We start from the raw sequence: 12,798 nt of genomic DNA, 5'->3' as shown, positions 1-12,798 counted from the left end.
CTCTCTCTCTCTCTCTCTCTCTCTCTCTACATCTCTCTCTCTCTCTCTCTCTCTCTACATCTCTCTCTACATCTCTCTCTACATCTCTCTCTCTCTACATCTCTCTCTCTCTCTACATCTCTCTCTCTCTACATCTCTCTCTCTACATCTCTCTCTCTCTCTCTCTCTCTCTCTCTCTCTCTCTCTCTACATCTCTCTCTCTCTCTCTCTCTACATCTCTCTCTCTCTCTCTACATCTCTCTCTCTCTCTCTCTCTACATCTCTCTCTCTACATCTCTCTCTCTCTCTCTCTCTCTCTCTACATCTCTCTCTCTACATCTCTCCACATCTCTCTCTCTCTCTCTCTACATCTCTCTCTCTCTCTACATCTCTCTCTCTCTCTCTCTCTCTACATCTCTCTCTCTCTCTACATTTCTCTCTCTCTCTCTCTCTCTCTCTCTCTCTCTCTACATCTCTCTCTCTACATCTCTCTCTCTCTCTCTCTCTCTCTCTCTCTCTACATCTCTCTCTCTCTACATCTCTCCACATCTCTCTCTCTCTCTCTCTCTACATCTCTCTCTCTCTACATCTCTCCACATCTCTCTCTCTCTCTCTCTCTACATCTCTCTCTCTCTACATCTCTCTCTCTCTCTCTCTCTCTCTCTCTCTCTCTACATCTCTCTCTCTACATCTCTCTCTCTCTCTCTACATCTCTCCACATCTCTCTCTCTCTCTCTCTCTCTCTCTCTCTCTCTCTACATCTCTCTCTCTCTCTCTCTCTCTCTACATCTCTCTCTCTCTCTACATCTCTCTCTCTCTCTCCACATCTCTCTCTCTCTCTCTCTCTCTCTCTCTCTCTCTCTCTCTCTCTCTACATCTCTCTCTACATCTCTCTCTCTACATCTCTCTCTCTCTCTACATCTCTCTCTCTCTCTCTCTCTCTCTCTCTCTACATCTCTCTCTCTCTCTACATCTCTCTCTCTCTCTCTCTCTACATCTCTCTCTCTCTCTCTCTCTACATCTCTCTCTCTCTCTCTCTCTCTCTCTCTCTCTACATCTCTCTCTCTCTCTCTCTCTCTCTACATCTCTCTCTCTCTCTCTCTCTCTCTCTCTCTCTCTCTCTACATCTCTCTCTACATCTCTCTCTCTCTCTCTCTCTCTACATCTCTCTCTCTCTACATCTCTCTCTCTCTCTCTCTCTACATCTCTCTCTCTCTCTCTCTCCACATCTCTCTCTCTCTCTCTCTCTCTCTCTCTCTCTCTCTCTCTCTACATCTCTCTCTACATCTCTCTCTCTACATCTCTCTCTCTCTCTCTCTCTCTCTCTCTCTCTCTCTCTCTCTCTCTCTCTACATCTCTCTCTCTCTCTACATCTCTCTCTCTACATCTCTCTACATCTCTCTCTCTCTCTACATCTCTCTCTCTCTCTCTCTCTCTCTCTCTCTCTCTCTCTCTCTCTCTCTCTCTCTCTCTCTACATCTCTCTCTCTCTCTCTACATCTCTCTCTACATCTCTCTACATCTCTCTCTCTACATCTCTCTCTACATCTCTCTCTCTCTCTCTCTACATCTCTCTCTCTCTCCCTCTCTCTCTCTCTCTCTCTCTCTCTCTCTCTCTCTCTCTCTCTCTCTCTCTCTCTCTACATCTCTCTCTCTCTCTCTCTCTCTCTCTCTCTCTCTACATCTCTCTCTCTCTCTCTCTCTCTCTCTCTCTCTCTCTCTCTCTCTCTCTCTCTACATCTCTCTCTCTCTCTCTCTCTCTACATCTCTCTCTCTCTCTCTCTCTCTCTCTCTCTCTCTCTCTCTCTCTACATCTCTCTCTACATCTCTCTCTCTCTCTCTCTACATCTCTCTCTCTCTACATCTCTCTCTCTCTCTCTCTCTCTCTACATCTCTCTCTCTCTCCACATCTCTCTCTCTCTCTCTCTCTCTCTCTCTCTCTCTCTACATCTCTCTCTACATCTCTCTCTCTACATCTCTCTCTCTCTCTACATCTCTCTCTCTCTCTCTCTCTCTCTCTCTCTCTCTCTCTCTCTCTCTCTCTCTCTCTCTCTCTCTCTCTCTCTCTCTCTCTCTCTCTCTACATCTCTCTCTCTCTCTCTCTCTCTCTCTCTCTCTCTACATCTCTCTCTCTCTCTCTACATCTCTCTCTACATCTCTCTACATCTCTCTCTCTACATCTCTCTCTACATCTCTCTCTCTCTACATCTCTCTCTCTCTACCTCTCTCTCTCTTTACATCTCTCTTTTGCATCTCTCTCTCTCTACATCTCTCTCCTCTCTCTTTACATCTCTCTCTCTCTCCTCTCTCTCTCTCTTTACATCTCTCTCTACATCTCTCTCCTCCCTCCCTCTCTCTCCACATCTCTCTCTCCACATATCTCTCTACATCTCTCTACATCTCTCTCTCTCGCTACATCTCTCTCGCTACATCTCTCTCCACATCTCTCTCTCCACATCTCTCTCTCCACATCTCTCTCTCCACATCTCTCTCTCTCCACATCTCTCTCTCTACATCTCTCTACATCTCTCTCTCTCTCCACATCTCTCTCTCCACATCTCTCTCTCCACATCTCTCTCCACATCTCTCTCTCTCCACATCTCTCTCTCTCTCTCTCCACATCTCTCTCTCTCTCTCTACATCTCTCTCTACATCTCTCTCTCTACATCTCTCTCTCTCTCTCTACATCTCTCTCTCTCTCTCTCTCTCTCTCTCTCTCTCTCTCTCTCTCTCTCTCTCTCTCTCTCTCTCTCTCTCTCCATCTCTCTCTCTCTCTCTCTCTCTCTCTCTCTCTCTCTCTACATCTCTCTCTCTCTCTCTCTCTCTCTCTCTCTCTCTCTCTCTCTCTCTCTCTCTCTACATCTCTCTCTCTCTCTCTCTCTCTCTCTCTCTACATCTCTCTCTACATCTCTCTACATCTCTCTCTCTACATCTCTCTCTACATCTCTCTCTCTCTCTCTCTACATCTCTCTCTCTCTCCCTCTCTCTCTCTCTCTCTCTCTCTCTCTCTCTCTCTCTCTCTCTCTCTCTCTCTACATCTCTCTCTCTCTCTCTCTCTCTCTCTCTCTCTCTCTCTCTCTCTCTCTCTCTCTACATCTCTCTCTCTCTCTCTCTCTCTCTCTACATCTCTCTCTCTCTCTCTCTCTCTCTCTCTCTACATCTCTCTCTACATCTCTCTCTCTCTCTCTCTACATCTCTCTCTCTCTACATCTCTCTCTCTCTCTCTCTCTCTCTACATCTCTCTCTCTCTCTCTCCACATCTCTCTCTCTCTCTCTCTCTCTCTCTCTCTCTCTCTCTCTCTCTCTACATCTCTCTCTACATCTCTCTCTCTACATCTCTCTCTCTCTCTACATCTCTCTCTCTCTCTCTACATCTCTCTCTCTCTCTCTCTCTCTCTCTCTCTACATCTCTCTCTCTCTCTCTCTCTCTCTCTCTCTCTCTCTCTCTCTACATCTCTCTCTCTCTCTCTCTCTCTCTCTCTACATCTCTCTCTCTCTCTCTCTCTACATCTCTCTCTCTCTCTCTCTACATCTCTCTCTCTCTCTCTACATCTCTCTCTCTCTCTCTACATCTCTCTCTCTCTCTCTACATCTCTCTCTCTCTCTCTCTCTACATCTCTCTCTCTACATCTCTCTCTCTACATCTCTCTCTCTCTACATCTCTCTCTCTCTCTCTCTCTCTCTCTCTACATCTCTCTCTCTCTCTCTACATCTCTCTCTCTCTCTCTACATCTCTCTCTCTACATCTCTCTCTCTCTCTCTCTCTCTCTCTCTACATCTCTCTCTCTCTCTCTCTCTCTCTCTCTCTCTCTCTCTCTCTCTACATCTCTCTCTCTCTCTCTCTCTCTACATCTCTCTCTCTCTCTCTACATCTCTCTCTACATCTCTCTCTCTCTCTCTCTCTACATCTCTCTCTCTCTCTCTACATCTCTCTCTCTCTCTCTCTCTCTCTCTCTCTCTACATCTCTCTCTCTCTCTCTCTCTCTCTCTCTCTCTCTACATCTCTCTCTCTCTCTCTCTACATCTCTCTCTCTCTCTACATCTCTCTCTCTCTCTCTCTCTCTCTACATCTCTCTCTCTCTCTCTCTCTCTCTCTCTACATCTCTCTCTCTCTCTCTCTCTCTCTCATCTCTCTCTACATCTCTCTCTCTCTCTCTCTCTCTCTACATCTCTCTCTCTACATCTCTCTCTCTCTCTCTACATCTCTCTCTCTCTACCTCTCTCTCTCTCTACATCTCTCTTTACATCTCTCTCTCTCTACATCTCTCTCCTCTCTCTTTACATCTCTCTCTCTCTCCTCTCTCTCTCTCTTTACATCTCTCTCTACATCTCTCTCCTCCCTCCCTCTCTCTCCACATCTCTCTCTCCACATATCTCTCTACATCTCTCTACATCTCTCTCTCTCGCTACATCTCTCTCGCTACATCTCTCTCCACATCTCTCTCTCCACATCTCTCTCTCCACATCTCTCTCTCCACATCTCTCTCTCCCCACATCTCTCTCTCTACATCTCTCTACATCTCTCTCTCTCTCCACATCTCTCTCTCCACATCTCTCTCTCCACATCTCTCTCTCTACATCTCTCTCTCTCCACATCTCTCTCTCCCCACATCTCTCTCTCCACATCTCTCTCTCTACATCTCTCTACATCTCTCTCTCTCTACATCTCTCTCTCTCTACATCTCTCTCTCCACATCTCTCTCCACATCTCTCTCCACATCTCTCTCTCCACATCTCTCTCTCCACATCTCTCTCTCCACATCTCTCTCTCTACATCTCTCTACATCTCTCTCTCTACATCTCTCCACATCTCTCTCTCTACATCTCTCTCTCTCCACATCTCTCTCTCCACATCTCTCTACATCTCTCTCTCTACATCTCTCCACATCTCTCTCTCTACATCTCTCTCTCTCTCTACATCTCTCTCTCTCTCTACATCTCTCCACATCTCTCTCTCTACATCTCTCTCTCTACATCTCTCTACATCTCTCTCTCTACATCTCTCTCTCTACATCTCTCTCTCTCTCTACATCTCTCTCTCTACATCTCTCTCTACATCTCTCCACATCTCTCTCTCTCTCCACATCTCTCTACATCTCTCTCTCTCTCCACATCTCTCTACATCTCTCTCTCTACATCTCTCTCTCTACAGCTCTCTCCACATCTCTCTCTCCACATCTCTCTCTCCACATCTCTCTCTCTCTACATCTCTCTACATCTCTCTCTCCACATCTCTCTCTCCACATCTCTCTCTCCACATCTCTCTCCACATCTCTCTCTCCACATCTCTCTCTCTCCACATCTCTCTCCACATCTCTCTCTCCACATCTCTCTCTCTCTACATCTCTCTACATCTCTCTCTCTACATCTCTCTCTCTACATCTCTCTCTCTCTACATCTCTCTACATCTCTCTCTCCACATCTCTCTCCCCACATCTCTCTCCCCACATCTCTCTCCCCACATCTCTCTCCCCACATCTCTCTCTCCACATCTCTCTCTCCACATCTCTCTCCACATCTCTCTCTCTACATCTCTCTACATCTCTCTCTCTCCACATCTCTCTCTCTATATCTCTCTCTCCACATCTCTCTCTCTCCACATCTCTCTCTCCACATCTCTCTCTCCACATCTCTCTCTCTCTCTCCACATCTCTCTACATCTCTCTCTCTACAGCTCTCTCCACATCTCTCTCTCCACATCTCTCTCCACATCTCTCTCTCTCTACATCTCTCTCTCTACAGCTCTCTCCCCACATCTCTCTCCCCACATCTCTCTCCCCACATCTCTCTCCCCACATCTCTCTCTCCACATCTCTCTCTCCACACATCTCTCTCCACATCTCTCTCTCCACACATCTCTCTCCACACATCTCTCTCCACACATCTCTCTCCACACATCTCTCTCCCCACATCTCTCTCCCCACATCTCTCTCCCCACATCTCTCTCCCCACATCTCTCTCCCCACATCTCTCTCTCCACATCTCTCTCTCTCTCTACATCTCTCTACATCTCTCTCTCTACATCTCTCTACATCTCTCTCCCCACATCTCTCTCCCCACATCTCTCTCCCCACATCTCTCTCCCCACATCTCTCTCTCCACATCTCTCTCTCCACATCTCTCTCTCCACATCTCTCTCTCCACATCTCTCTCTCTACATCTCTCTACATCTCTCTCTCTCCACATCTCTCTCCCCACATCTCTTTCCCCACATCTCTCTCTCCACATCTCTCTCTCTACATCTCTCTCTCTCTACATCTCTCTCTCTATATCTCTCTCTCCACATCTCTCTCTCTCCACATCTCTCTCTCTCCACATCTCTCTCTCCACATCTCTCTCTCCACATCTCTCTCTCCACATCTCTCTCTCTCTCTCCACATCTCTCTACATCTCTCTCTTTACAGCTCTCTCCACATCTCTCTCTCCACATCTCTCTCCACATCTCTCTCTCTCTACATCTCTCTACATCTCTCTCTCTACAGCTCTCTCCACAGCTCTCTCTCCACATCTCTTTCTCCACATCTCTCTCTCCACATCTCTCTCTCCACATCTCTCTCTCCACATCTCTTTCTCCACATCTCTCTCTCCACATCTCTCTCTCCACATCTCTCTCTCCACATCTCTCTCTCCACATCTCTCTCTCCACATCTCTCTCCCCACATCTCTCTCCCCACATCTCTCTCCCCACATCTCTCTCTCCACATCTCTCTCCACATCTCTCTCCACATCTCTCTCTCTACATCTCTCTACATCTCTCTCTCCACATCTCTCTCTCTACATCTCTCCACATCTCTCTCCCCACATCTCTCTCTCTACATCTCTCTACATCTCTCTACATCTCTCTCTCCACATCTCTCTCTCCACATCTCTCTCCCCACATCTCTCTCTCTACATCTCTCTACATCTCTCTACATCTCTCTCTCCACATCTCTCTCTCCACATCTCTCTCCACATCTCTCTCCCCACATCTCTCTCCCCACATCTCTCTCTCCACATCTCTCTCTCCACATCTCTCTCTCCACATCTCTCTCTCCACATCTCTCTCTCCACATCTCTCTCTCCACATCTCTCTCCCCACATCTCTCTCCCCACATCTCTCTCCCCACATCTCTCTCTCCACATCTCTCTCTCCACATCTCTCTCTCAATTTTCAATTCAATTCAGTAAGCTTTATTGGCATGACCATAGTCAGATACAGTATTGCCAAAGCATCATCAAAAACAACACAGATTAACTTTCTGAACATTAAACAATTAAAATAATAATTATAATAACAATTAAGTTTAAAATTAGTTAGTGATACTGTAACACAATCATACAAAGATATAATATATACATTAAATGTTTACAAATAAAAGATATTTACAATCAGGGCAACTGGTGTGTGTGTGTGTGTGTGTGTGTGTGTGTGTGTGTGTGTATATGTTGTGTTTGGGTGGGTCACTCACTGTCTCTCATGTTGTGGCAGGCTGTAACGTACCGTGCTGCCAGGGTGCTGCTGTCTCTCTGTTCTCCTAGCAGGAGGGGCAGTGTGAGGTCAGCAGAGAGACGTTTAAACTGGGGGTGAATTTTCTCAAACTGTTTAAAGTAAATTTCCCGCAGCTCTTTGAATTTCTCACACTCTGTGAGGAAGTGCAGCTCTGTTTCTACAGCATTGCTGCTGCACAGCTGACACACTCTCTGCTCTTTAGGCAGCCAGGACTGTCTATAGCGGCCGGTCTGCACGGCCAGGCTGTGGTCACTGAGGTTCTGTGTTTGAGGTCAGTCACTGTGCTCAGGTACTCCGCTACAGTATACTGACGTTTTAGGGCCAGATAGCACTGCATTCTGCTCTGTGCTTGTGTCTGTGTGTTCCAGTGGGAGATGTAGTTTTGTTTTTGAAGTGTTAAAATTTGGTTTGGTCTGATTGTTTGTACTACAGACTGGTCCTGACGTGTAACAGTGTTAGTGTGTGTTAGTGAACTCAGCGTCAGGACCAGCTGTGTGAGGGAACTCTTTTCTTTGCTCCGCTCTTGGCATTGCAGGGCTTTATGGTGATAGGAGTGGGGGTCACTGTTTTGTAGGTGTAGCCAATATTTAATAATTCTTTTTTGAATTTTGAGTAATAGGGGGTATTGTCCTAATTCAGCTCTGCAGGCGTTGTTTGTTGCTTTTCAGGGCACTTGTAGGATATTTTTACAGAATTCGGTGTGCATCATTTCTGTGGGATGTTTCTCCCATTGGTCAAAATTATGATTTGAGAGTGTCCCCCATACCTCACTACCATATAGGAGAATGAGTTCTATAATTGATTGGAATAATTTGAGCCAGATCCGGATTAGTATTTGAACAGGAATTTGTCGTTTGATGGCGTAGAATGCTCTGCATGCTTTCTCTCTCAGCTCATTAACTGCTGGACTGAAGTTTCCAGTTGAACTAATCTTCAGTCCTAAATAGTTCTTCTCTTTACAGCTGTTTAATTTATGTGTCCCTAGTGTGAAGCAGGAAGTGCTTCCCTGAGATCTGGATCTCTTTTGGAAAATGATAGTTTTGGTCTTGTTTAGGTTCACTGCCAGGGCCCAGGTCTGGCAGTACTGCTCCAGCAGGTCCAGGTGCTGCTGTAGGCCCTGCTCTGTGGGGGACAGCAGAACCAGGTCGTCGGCGTAGAGCAGGAACTTGATTTCTGAGTCGTGCAGAGTGAGACCGGGTGCTGCAGAGCGCTCTAAGGCTGTGGCCAATTCGTCAATGTAGATGTTAAACAGTGTTGGGCTTAAGCAGCAGCCCTGTCTCACTCCACGCTCCTGAGAAAAGAACTCTGTTTGTTTGTTTCCAATCTTTATGCTGCACTTATTATTTGTATACATAGATTTAATAATGTCATATGTTTTACCCCCTACACCGCTTTCAAGAACTCTGTAAAATAGGCCGTTGTGCCAAATGGTATCAAAAGCTTTTTTGAAATCAATAAAACATGCAAAGATTTTATTTTGGTTCTGTTTCACATGTAGGTCAATTAGGGTGTGTAGGGTACATCTCTCTCTCTCTCTCTCTCTCTCTCTCTCTCTCTCTCTCTCTCTCTCTCTCTCTCTCCACATCTCTCTCTCTCTCTACATCTCTCTCTCTCTCTCTCTCTCTCCACATCTCTCTCTCTCTCTCTCTCTCTCTCTCCACATCTCTCTCTCTCTCTACATCTCTCTCTCTCTCTCTCTCTCTCCACATCTCTCTCTCTCTCTCTCTCTCTCTCTCCACATCTCTCTCTCTCTCTACATCTCTCTCTCTCTCTCTCTACATCTCTCTCTCTCTCTCTACATCTCTCTCTCTCTCTCTCCACATCTCTCTCTCTCTCTACATCTCTCTCTCTCTCTCTACATCTCTCTCTCTCTCTCTCTCTACATCTCTCTCTCTCTCTCTCCACATCTCTCTCTCTCTCTACATCTCTCTCTCTCTCTCTCTCTCTCTCTCTCTCTCTCTCTCTCTCTCTCTCTCTCTCTCTCTCTCCACATCTCTCTCTCTCTCTCTCTCTCTCTCTCTCTCTCTCTCTCTCTCTCTCTCTCTCTACATCTCTCTATCTCTACATCTCTCTCTCTCTCTCTACATCTCTCTCTCTCTCTCTCTCTACATCTCTCTCTCTCTCTCTCTACATCTCTCTCTCTCTCTCTCTCTACATCTCTCTCTCTCTCTCTCTCTCTCTCTCTCTCTCTCTACATCTCTCTCTCTCTACATCTCTCTCTCTCTCCACATCTCTCTCTGTCTCTCTCTCTCTCTACATCTCTCTCTCTCTACATCTCTCTCTCTCTCCACATCTCTCTCTGTCTCTCTCTCTCTCTACATCTCTCTCTCTCTCTCTCTCTCTCTCTACATCTCTCTCTGTCTCTCTCTCTCTCTACATCTCTCTCTCTCTCTATCTCTACATCTCTCTCTCTCTCTCTCTCTCTCTCTCTCTCTCTCTCTCTCTCTACATCTCTCTCTCTCTCTCTCTCTCTCTCTCTCTCTCTACATCTCTCTCTCTCTCTCTCTCTCTCTCTCTCTCTCTCTCTCTCTCTACATCTCTCTCTCTCTCTCTCTCTACATCTCTCTCTCTCTCTCTCTACATCTCTCTCTCTCTCTCTCTCTCTCTCTCTCCACATCTCTCTCTCTCTCTCTCTCTCTCTACATCTCTCTCTCTCTACATCTCTCTCTCTCTCCACATCTCTCTCTGTCTCTCTCTCTCTCTACATCTCTCTCTCTCTCTCTCTCTCTCTCTCTACATCTCTCTCTCTCTCTCTCTCTCTACATCTCTCTCTCTCTCTATCTCTACATCTCTCTCTCTCTCTCTCTCTACATCTCTCTCTGTCTCTCTCTCTCTCTACATCTCTCTCTCTCTCTATCTCTACATCTCTCTCTCTCTCTCTCTCTCTCTCTCTCTCTACATCTCTCTCTCTCTCTCTCTCTCTCTCTCTCTCTCTACATCTCTCTCTCTCTCTCTCTCTCTCCACATCTCTCTCTCTCTCTCTCTCTCTCTCTACATCTCTCTCTCTCTACATCTCTCTCTCTCTACATCTCTCTCTCTCTCCACATCTCTCTCTGTCTCTCTCTCTCTCTACATCTCTCTCTCTCTCTCTCTCTCTCTCTACATCTCTCTCTGTCTCTCTCTCTCTCTCTCTCTCTACATCTCTCTCTCTCTCTATCTCTACATCTCTCTCTCTCTCTCTCTACATCTCTCTCTGTCTCTCTCTCTCTCTCTACATCTCTCTCTCTCTCTATCTCTACATCTCTCTCTCTCTCTCTCTCTCTCTCTCTCTCTCTACATCTCTCTCTCTCTCTCTCTCTCTCTCTCTCTCTACATCTCTCTCTCTCTCCACCTCTCTCTCTCTCCACCTCTCTCTCTCTCTCTCTCTCCACATCTCTCTCTCTCTCTCTCTCTCTCTCTCCACATCTCTCTCTCTCTCTCTCTCTCTCTCTACATCTCTCTCTCTCTACATCTCTCTCTCTCTCCACATCTCTCTCTGTCTCTCTCTCTCTCTACATCTCTCTCTCTCTCTCTCTCTCTCTCTCTCTCTACATCTCTCTCTGTCTCTCTCTCTCTCTCTCTCTCTACATCTCTCTCTCTCTCTCTCTACATCTCTCTCTCTCTCTCTACATCTCTCTCTGTCTCTCTCTCTCTCTACATCTCTCTCTCTCTCTATCTCTACATCTCTCTCTCTCTCTCTCTCTCTCTCTCTCTCTCTCTCTCTCTCTACATCTCTCTCTCTCTCTCTCTCTCTCTACATCTCTCTCTCTCTCTCTCTCTCCACATCTCTCTCTCTCTCCACCTCCCTCTCTCTCTCTCTCTCTCTCTCTCTCTCTCTCTCTCTCTCTCTCTCTCTCTCTCTACATCTCTCTCTCTCTCTCTACATCTCTCTCTCTCTACATCTCTCTCTCTACATCTCTCTCTCTCTCTACATCTCTCTCTCTCTCTCTCTCTCTCTACATCTCTCTCTCTCTCTCTACATCTCTCTCTACATCTCTCTCTCTACATCTCTCTCTCTACATCTCTCTCTCTCTCTACATCTCTCTCTCTCTCCGTCTCGCTCTGTCTTTATGTACTCTCTCCTTGTTGGTTTCTTACTCACTTTCTGTCTCTAGAACTTTGTCTCATTTTTATTACTTTTCCCCTCTTTTTCATTCTTCTTTCTGTCTGTCATTTGCATTGGCCTCTTTCTCCTTTCTGTCTCTCTTCTCTCCTGTTACACTTTTTTAAATTCTTCCTGTCACTCTGTCTCACTCTACCTAGCACATTTCCATTTTCTCTCTCTCTCTCTCTCTCTCTCTCTCTCTCTCCCTCTCTCTCTCTCCCCCATGTATGAGAGTACAGGAGGACCTCGTACTGAAAGTGAGAAGATCAGGATCCGTCATGGGAAAAAGGGGGGGAGGCGCTGAAAAGTCTGATTTATTCAGCGTCTAATTGAACCGTACGCTAGAGCAGTTAGCCGCGCTCCCCCAGGCCCACGGTCCCAACACGCTCACTTGTCTGCCGCACAGCACATTCCCCTGTTCCCTGGGCTGCTTGGCTTATTCACTCTGTGTTTGTTCCTGTTAAATACCGTTGCCCTCCAGTACCCAACCAGACCCAGTAAACAGCCTGTGTGTTTTTCCTCCTAATCGGTTGACAAAACGGCACCAACATGAGCGCGAAAACGAGCGCGCTCACGCAGGGCATGTGAGTGGAGGAGAGCAGGGACCACGCCGGCCGGGCTGCCTCGGAGCTTTTAGAGGAATAAAAGAGATTTATTGAGGCATAGAAGGCTTGGGTTTCCCTTGTTCAAACACGAAAGTCCCTCTCTCAGCACGTCTCCAAAATGTGCCTCTTCCTATGTCCACTTTCGCACAGCTTTGGACAGCTGCAGGCTTTGTTTATGTTGGAAAAGCACTAAAAAGTTTCCAGGAATATTTCCATTCCTAACACAGAAGCTTTTTTTTTTTTTAAGCGGTTTATAGTAACACTAACAGATCAGGAAGCTTCTGCGAGGGTCAGTGTCGCCCTCGCGTTTGACTTGAACATGTTATTTGCAGCTGGCTCCTCCACCTGAGCCTTTACCCACAGTGGCAGATCCATCAGATCCATGTGTGCGGGATTTTGCCTGTGGTTTGAATGGCAGGAATGGAGTCGTGAGTTCTGATGTGTCTCCATAAACCACAACCTGAGGCCAGAAGCAGGGCTTTTATTGCTCTCTTATAGTTCTTTTCCTTCTCTTTTGATTTTCTTTCTCTCTCAGGATTTAATACGTGCTACTATATCAGATATACATCCAGTGTGTGGACATACGACTAATGCGTGCATGAGGGTCCTTTCAGAAGCCATAAATTTCAGACATGGATCTCA

The 12,798-nt window shown here is 46.5% G+C and overlaps 1 protein-coding gene across 4 annotated transcripts in view; it reads left to right on the top strand.

Annotated features, from left to right (window-relative positions):
* nckap1 (NCK-associated protein 1) overlaps window positions 1-12,798 on the top strand; it is a 109,207-nt gene that overhangs the window by 72,393 nt on the left and 24,016 nt on the right. The gene's annotated exons all lie outside the window — the stretch shown is intronic.

This window comes from Pygocentrus nattereri, chromosome 6, assembly GCF_015220715.1.
Source record: "Pygocentrus nattereri isolate fPygNat1 chromosome 6, fPygNat1.pri, whole genome shotgun sequence".
NCBI lineage: Eukaryota > Metazoa > Chordata > Actinopteri > Characiformes > Serrasalmidae > Pygocentrus > Pygocentrus nattereri.
The sequence above is the reverse complement of the archived record's forward strand: the minus strand, read 5'-3'. Positions and strand labels throughout refer to the sequence as shown.